Source organism: Triticum dicoccoides, chromosome 5B (genome assembly GCF_002162155.2).
Source record: "Triticum dicoccoides isolate Atlit2015 ecotype Zavitan chromosome 5B, WEW_v2.0, whole genome shotgun sequence".
Taxonomy (NCBI): Eukaryota; Viridiplantae; Streptophyta; class Magnoliopsida; order Poales; family Poaceae; genus Triticum; species Triticum dicoccoides.
This window is the reverse complement of record NC_041389.1, coordinates 352,168,594-352,177,175: the sequence shown is the minus strand read 5'-3', so window position 1 is coordinate 352,177,175 and position 8,582 is coordinate 352,168,594. Positions and strand designations below refer to the sequence as shown.

Here is an 8,582-nt window from a genome sequence, read left to right as displayed (position 1 = left end):
AGGGAGTATGATTACCAAAGAGAGCACGCGCAAGGCAATTATTTTCCATGTACTCGTAAACTAGCAAGAGCTGGTTTCCCTCTGTACAACAGCCATACAGCCTGACAAGGTTTGGATGCTGGAGTGCAGATATCATGCCTATCTCATTCACAAATTCACGATTCCCTTGCTTGGACTTTGATGATAGCTGTTTGACAGCAATAATGGTGCCATCGGACAACGAACCCTGCTAGCACAAACGATGTTTCATTACAAGAATCGTGTAATTTAACTTGAGTTTGTAGAATTTAAGCATGGGAGAGAGTGAAGACTGACCTTGTAAACTGAACCAAAACCACCTTCGCCAATCTTGTTGGCTGGATCAAAGTTCCTAGTTGCTGCTTTGATTTGTCTCAAGGTAAATGAGCCAATTTGGAGGTCAAGTGCCCGGAGATCTAATAAAAGTTATCATATGGTCAGAAATATTCAAAACCTACAGTTTAAGATTATGATTTCCACTAGGTTTATATTGCTATATAGTAGTCATCTTGCTATTGCTTGTTCAGCTGAGAAGTGGAAAGTAGAGAGATGCTATAGATGGTGTGTATGAATGGTGAAGCAAAGCGAAAGATAGACACCAGTTTGTCGCTGAAGGTATACAGCTACAGGACAGACCCAGTGCTAGAAGCTCCCACACCAGGTGGGGTCTGGGGAAGGATTATACGAGGCAAGCCTTAGCCCTCCACAGTGCAATGCAAAGAGGCCGCGTGGAACCCAGGAACTCTTGGCACAAGTGGGGACTACTTCACCACTGCCCCAGGCCTGCCCTTGTCATTGTCGTTGGAGGTTTAAATAGAAAAAAGTTGATTAAAAAATATTTATAGCACCTTGATTCACCAAGTTCTTCCGTCGTCGCTTAATCCAGTAGATGCCAACAACAAGAGCAGTGAATATCGCAATAATTGGGGCTCCAATCAGCAAAGCTTTAGATGTCCTGGAAGTATTTGTGCCACTGCCACTACGGGGAGGTTCAACAGCCAAAGGAATTTGGAAGTCTGAGTATGAACACACATAAACCAAAATCACCAGATCATTAAAGAATAATGCAAGAAGTCAGAGGATGCCGCCATGTGCTGTTCCTTGTAAACACTGTACCCTTGCCCACAGTGATTAATGGCACACATCATGCAAAAGCAAAATTCAGAAATAATATGTTAAAAATTACATACTTGGAGTTACTGATATTGCAGATATTAGAGGGCCGTAGAATCCTCTTTTTGGAATGCCTGTTGTCCCTCTTCCTGCCCAATAGAATTGAATTTCCAGTGTATGATTTGTGACATACGTTATGAAAGTCTTGATGACTAGCTTTCCAGCCCCACCAGCAGATTTCTCAATATCAAAATCCTCTAGCACCATTCTTCCCTGAGATCATACAATATCTTGTTACTATCACAGGAGCTAACAAGCTACAGCTATTATTAAAATGTAAATGATCGGATATCTGCCTATCTACTCATACCTGTATGAACACATTGAATTTTCTTTTGCCAAGGCTGTAGTATGTGCTGTCATTGGTAAATATAATTTCGGCAAAATGGAGTTTAACTGTGTAGCTCCCATTATGCATACAAAGCCCATAATATGTGAGCGAAAGAGGAGAAAGGCGTGCTCTTGCATACAACTTGGAGTTGGGCATGGTCAGTTTTGATGTGCTTGACACAATGTAGTTGTCATCATTGATGTTGTCGTCCATGAAGTTCCCAGTGCTGCTGAATGCCCAGTTATCTGGGCTTACATACAACATGGAAGCACCTTTTGGTGTGGTGTCACCTTCATATTTTACGCCATTGACAATTGCTTCTTTGTCTCCACAATTGATATGCAAGGATGATCTGTCTGTGAAAATGCGTAGAACAGTATTACATACAGCTTCAATGGTCATCTCTGGGGGGCTCTTACGCGACTAGGCCGAGGAAACCTCCACTACTGGCTGAACTGAAACACATCATCCCATCCATTCCATCAAGTAAGTACGGGTCCCCAGTGACATATTAAAGAATGCCAACTTTCTCCCAACCGGTCTGTGAGAAGAAATGCCTAGATACTCGGTATGAGGAGAGCTCGGTAAGCAGGCAAAGAGCAGGGTTTGGTAGGCTGAGCCTCTTCTGGGGCAGGAAATTGGTCTATACCCACAGTTGCTTTTGTTTTTTGGCTTCTGTGTTACAGATTCTTTTTTACTGTTTTGGCTTATGTGCTTAACAGTTAACACCAATGAACTTATGCACAGGATCTAATTACATCCTTGTGAGTTATCTTGTTGCTTGTGTTTCTTTAGAATTTATCCTGATAATTTTACAATCTAGCAATAGCAGTTTGTAACTTCTTCTGATTCATTGGTAAAGCTAGTCTTATTTTTCACAATCATGAGCGCCGGTATGAAAAGCGTCAGCAAACATCTGTTTGTTTTTCCCATTCGTTGGTGGTCCGAAGCAACTGCGGAAAAACAAATACTGGGCATCAACTCACATTGTCCATTCGAAGCACATGGGAAGTTCTTCTTCAAGCATGGCTGGACATTATTTCTGCACAAAAAGGTAGAATCACCCAGAGTAAAAGAAGATGTTATTATGTCTGGATTGGTCTGTTGGTCGAAAGTTCTTTAGTCTTTTGAAGCAACAGGATAAATAATCTTACAAGCTGTTCATTTCAGGTGAATAACTCTCCACTAGATTGCTGCAAATTGAAGAGTCACATAAACTATTTAATTATCACCACAAGTGTTGTGATGGAAAAAAAGTCAGAAATTCTGATACAGATTTCTTACGCGCTCCCTTGACATTGAGTAGGACGACCTGAGCTCCCAATTGTGAAATTATTAAAAGAGAGGTCCCTGCATTTGATAGTTTAATGGTAAATTTAATTATATCAAGTAAGAAATACATTTTTTGAGTTCAGACTGTTACAGATTCAATCATAGCACTAGCAGTCATATTACATTCTCTTAAGCTCTAAACTTCATGTATGGGCATAGCTATTTTGTTATGCAGCCAACAGAATTATTTAACAGACAGAGCAGATAGAGGCATGCCTGTTTAGCCGACGGAGCAGATAGAGGCGTCTAAATAATTTCTAAGGAAATGCTAACTGCGGTTGCTTGCGATCAAGAAAAACATCTTATAGTTTTTTTTTCCGTCATGAATGAATTGGGCATCAACACCTGATAACACTTTATATCTTAGAGATGTTAACTCTTATGTTCTGAACTTTTATGACAGCTTTTAGAAGATTCAGGAAAAGGAAATATGTGATAGAATTTCATGGATATCTGCAAGTATTAGCATATAAGAACGATGCATATTTAGAGTGTGCATGTACGCACGAACTTACACAATGCTGTTGCTTCGCAATAGCCAATCAGGTATGTTCCCAGTGAGTGAATTTCCAGTTAGATATCTGCAAGATTGTTTTTGTTGAGGTGCATCCAGGAAAGTAGCCCAAATAAAATAGCATGCCCAGTTCAATTTATTGTAAATACCAACTTACATGTAATCTACGGTTCCCCTATTAGTGAACGAATCTGTTACTTTTCCTGTCAGTTCATTAAAGCTCAGATCCCTGTATAGAGAACATTGATGATAAAAACATGTCAACAACGAGTACATTTAGTGCTGACATATTTTATGTGTACTCCCAACACGCTGCATTGATCTATAGTCTATACATGGAACCAACGTGATGAACTTAAAGATGCGTGAGATTTTCCATGCTCCATATGTAAGAAGGGATTCCCCCGCTGATTGAACAATTCCTAAGGACCCTACATTTAAAAATTTCATATGTACATGAGAACCCATGTACAAAAAGCCTGGAAACTCAGCAGATTTAAACTTACAATGCTTTCATCGATTGCATTCCTCTTAGATCCGGGAAAACTGATCCACTGCCTCTCAGATCACTAATTCTCCTGGTTAACAGAAAAATGCAACCAGAATTTTCCGCTTTAGTTAACACTTCTACCCAATAAATAAAGTGCATGGTGCAGCTGGAATTACGAGAATCTCAAACATTTGTCATCGTACAGATCAGAAAGGTTTGTCAATTTGGATAAGCCCAGGGGAATAGGCCCTTCCAGCAAAGATCCTTCGATTTGCCTGCATCATGAGAAATCCCCTTTAATAAATAACATACTTGGGTATCTGTGGATTTCCAATCTGTTCTGTCATGATCTCTCCAACTTACAGTTTTCCAAGCTTTGTCAGTTTAGCCAAGAAATCAGGAACTCTTCCAGATAAATTGTTTCCAGAAATCCTTCTGTTAGGAGATTCAATAGCTGAACATTACAAAAAGAGTCTGTGGTAGGCAACAGGGAAAAACAAAGATCTTAGTATCCTTACAAGTCGGTCAAATTGGTCAGCAAGGAAAGAGCAGCCGGCAGGGGTCCAGTGAACTCGTTGGTTGATATTATCCTGAGCGAAGATATATAGGTCATAAGGAAGTATGTTGACCAAATACCAGCAACTCTTGCCTGTACAAAGCAAAATACTCACAGCTTCTCCAGTTGCATGAGATGCCCAATTTCAACTGGGATTTGCCCACGGAACTCATTTGCTTCAATGCTCCTTCGGATTATAATTTTCAGATTGTAGTTAGAAAAGAGAACTGAAAAGTAGAGAATCGAAGTTGTTTTCACCAAATTTCTTGCTTACAGGTTAGTCAAGGTTGTGATTCTCGTAAGAGCCATGGGAAAAGGCCCTGACAATCTGTTTCCCATTAGTGACCTGCAGGACTTTGGCATGAACAGATGAATGACATGCTGCATAATTCTGTTTTACGGCTTTTCATTTCTTATAATTATGCAAAATTTTGTGGCTTAACACGCGGAAATAACTGAAATTCTAATCATAGGGAACAAGTAGAAATTTGATTTATAAAAATGTATTTCACATTATTGCATGCTTGTCCAGTTTAGTTTTTCCGTTGATGTAAAACATAATCTTGTTAATATGGACTAGTTTATCAATCTTCTTTCCAAACATAAGGCATGCACATAATTGATGATTTTTCTCTGTTCCCTTGTTTACTTGTCGTTTATGACTAAACAAGCTTTCTTAATATACTTTTGGGGAATGATTTCCGTGCTATACTAAACCATGCCTCGTAGATGAAATTAAGGGCATTGTCATGGATCTCATCTCCCCTATGCCTGGTTAGAAGACTAGCAATTTTAACGCATCGACGACAAGACAGCGGCGATAAAAATGCTGCTTATTGCTTGATTTTATTCTTCGTGGATTCATCCTAGACTATATTCTGCACTGCTAAAAAGGTTGGTAGAGCACTGCACAAAAGATGCCTGGCATTTTGAAAACCGTGCTTGGGAGTAGCCTAATTTGTTGCCATCTGAGATGCTTTGCATGCCGACATTCCAGTCACGCTCCATAGATAAGATGGGGACTGTGCCTTCACCAGTTCCACCCAAAATGTAAACATTTCTAGCGGCATATTTTTCTTGGATAGTCCAAAATAGTTCCACATGCTACATTTTGCTGTACTACTCACTCAAAGATAACAACGGGTAAGGTGAAGGGCGAGGCCACTCACAGTCCTTGCAACTTCATCCGGGCCCACCGGTCAGGCACCGTGCCATGGAACAAGCTCCTGCTTAGGTCTCTGCAACATTGTAATATGGAATCATGGTGTTATTATTCTCTTGAGAAACACCTTAATAAGTTTATGGCTTAGACTGATTTTTTTTAGCAAGGCTTGGATTAGTTTGACTGGCTGTTTAGTACTTACAGCTGGAGGAGATTAGGGAGATCAGCAAAATCTGGTGGGAGCTGGCCGGTGAAGTTCTGGCCCCTGAGGAATCTGTGAAGATGTTCGGAACAGCGCAAAAGGTATGTTAGAGCACAGAAATGTGTCAACATGATCTGCTCAGTTCTAGTCTAGTAAGATCAATTTTACAAGAAGGTGAGAAGCGCCAAGGAGTCATGCATGCATGCATACATACATCTCAGTGGCATGGCACATGGTATTGTTGTTGAAGGAGCAGTCACACTCCAAGCCGCCGCCGGAGCCACATGGATTGGCGGAGAAGTTCCAATGCGATATCCCCATATTTGCCGCGATCCGGCGAAGAGTGCGCACTGCAAGAATTGCAAAAGGAAAAAAATAAATCATGAACATGGCTTGAGCACATCCTTCTTCTCCATTACATCCACATCCACATGTACGCGGGGGAAGGAAGCACACAGCAAACGAGTAGTCTACAGTACTTGTTGCTACAGGGTTTGCATTCACTGAGACGGTACATATTGCGCAGCGCCCCGAGCCCCCCGCGTCGCCCCCGCTCGGGCGACTCGGGCGGGATCTCGATCCCTAGCCGCCGCCGGTCCCCTCCCCTCCCTTCCTCCCCTCCCTCCGCCGCCGCCGAAGGACGCCGCCGGCGATGGCCCGGGGCTGACGGCGGTGGCGGGGGTCCTCCCTCTTGCCTGCGCCGTGGGGGTGGTGCGGCGCCCCGCGGCATGGGTGGCGCGGCCGATCTGGCCTGGCGGCGCGGCGGCTGCCTCGGCCAAGGGCCGATCTGGCCTGGCGGCGCGGCGGGCCTTCCGGCGGCGGCGCGGTGGCTGCCTTGGCCAGGGGCGGCGATGGTGGGGTGCGGCAGCCGGTTCTGCCTCGGGCTGCGTGGCGGCGTTCGGCGGCGGCAGCCGGGTCTGCAGCGACACACCATCTGACCTCGGATCGGCGGTGGCGGCATGGAGGGCCTGGTGGTTGGGTCGGCACCATGTGGGTTGTGCCCTCCGGACAGATCTGATCTGGCCGGTGCGGCCTGCTCGTTGTGCGGCGGCTCAGATCGGCGGCGACCCGTGCACACATTACGTGATGGAGGTTCTTCGAGCGGATCCGGGTGAAAACCTTGTGCTCGGCTTCATGCCATGGCCGGCGTTGGTGACACCCTGTTGTGTCATTACCTTCTTGAAGGCATCGCCGTGGAGAAGCTCTAGACCTCTATCCGCTACCTCCGGGGGAAACCCTAGATCAGTTGATCGGATGACGGCGGCGCGTTGGTGTCGTTTCCTCCTTGGGGGCGTCATTCTTGGAGGCGTACACGGGATCGAGGGACCAGCGGGCGCCTTTTTGGTGGAGCGGTGCTTCATCCTTCTCATTGATGACGGCGGATCTCGGCGGCGTGGTGCGGTGGAGACTCGGCGCCCGATGCGCCATGATGGACTCGCGCAGGTGGAGGTAGTTGTCTGGCGTCAAGGTGGCGTCGATGACGGAGTGACCTCACAAGGTAGAAACCTTAATATCTGCTCTGAGGACGGACATGTGGAAGATGGCGGCGACGACACATGGGAGTGCGTCAGACCAGTTTATGCCCCAGACCCAGTATGTGGCTCGGATGGGGCTTCTGGCTTTGGATGATAGGATTAGGTGAGTAGTCTGGGTATGTGGCCCAGGTAGCACCCCTGCATCATTTGGATAGGAGTAGTGGCATATGTTGTCAAGACGGCGGATTCAGGCATATTGTTGTAATACTTTGTAAAGTCCTCAAGAATAATCAATAAAGTGGCCGTATGCATCTCCCAGATGCAGAGGCCGGGGGTCATCCTCCTTTTCTAAAAAAAAAAAAACAGGGTTTGCATTCCTTGGGAAGAAAAGGTATCCAAGATTCTCGATCTTCCTCTGTTGTTTAGAGATTTTATTGCATGTATGTTGAACTAAGGTGAGGCAGCGATTCGTTGTTTTTGCAGTACTGGCCTAGCTCCTCCTCAGCAGTCCCAAGCAAAGAAGACCAAACTGGGAGAAGCAAAGAGACGAAAAAAAGGGAAGGAGGAGAAAGAGCAGCAAAATTAAGCCTGGGAAGCAAAAGGCATGCTCTGCTTATCACAACAGTCATCTCTCTTTCTAGACCAGCGAGCCGAACGCAGAGGAGAGGGGAGGGGAATCGCCCGATGGCAGAGATGGGGCAATGTATTTGCAGCTGCTGAGCACACATACCTTCAGCAGGGAAGAGCCTAGAGGTAGGAGGGAGAGCATCAGCTACTGCCTTAACCCCCGGAGACGAAGAGCCATGGACCTCGGCAAGCAACCCGAGGAAGAAGAGCAGTCTCCAGCCGCATGGCATCCTCCGCGCCCCCATCTCTCTCCTCCAGCTCCAAGGTCCAACCGAGCCAGCTGATCTTCCAAGTGGAGCGCAACGGCAGTGGCGAGGTCTGTCTCGGACTCTCAGGGAGGATGAGTGGAGTGACTTGGCTCCTTTCTATGCAAAAAGGAAGCAGTCCAAGTCCGTCCAGGATATTTCCCTCTCCTTCTCCCAGGGCTGCAGTGCAGTGCGTCTTTACTTTTCTGATTTTCTCCGGCATGGTTCAGGCCCTCAGACTGTGCCCGCATTGCACTTGTTTGGTACCGCCGTCCCGTGCCCTGCGCAGAACGTGGACCTGAGTGAGTCAGCCGCGAGCTGTGAAAACTCGCAAAAATAGAAGGCCCGCGTCGTCCCAGTACTGCTTTTTGCCGTATACGATGCTGTGTCCTTGTTGCGCGGGTTGGCGTCTTATTCTCTTGCTTGGTCTTCTTTGGGTCGTTTCTAATTCTGGCCT

The 8,582-nt window shown here is 45.7% G+C and overlaps 1 pseudogene; it reads right to left on the bottom strand.

Moving 5' to 3' along the window:
• Positions 1 to 8,251, bottom strand: part of LOC119308885 — a 10,902-nt pseudogene extending 2,651 nt beyond the window's left edge.
• Positions 8,252 to 8,582: the final 331 nt, after the last annotated feature.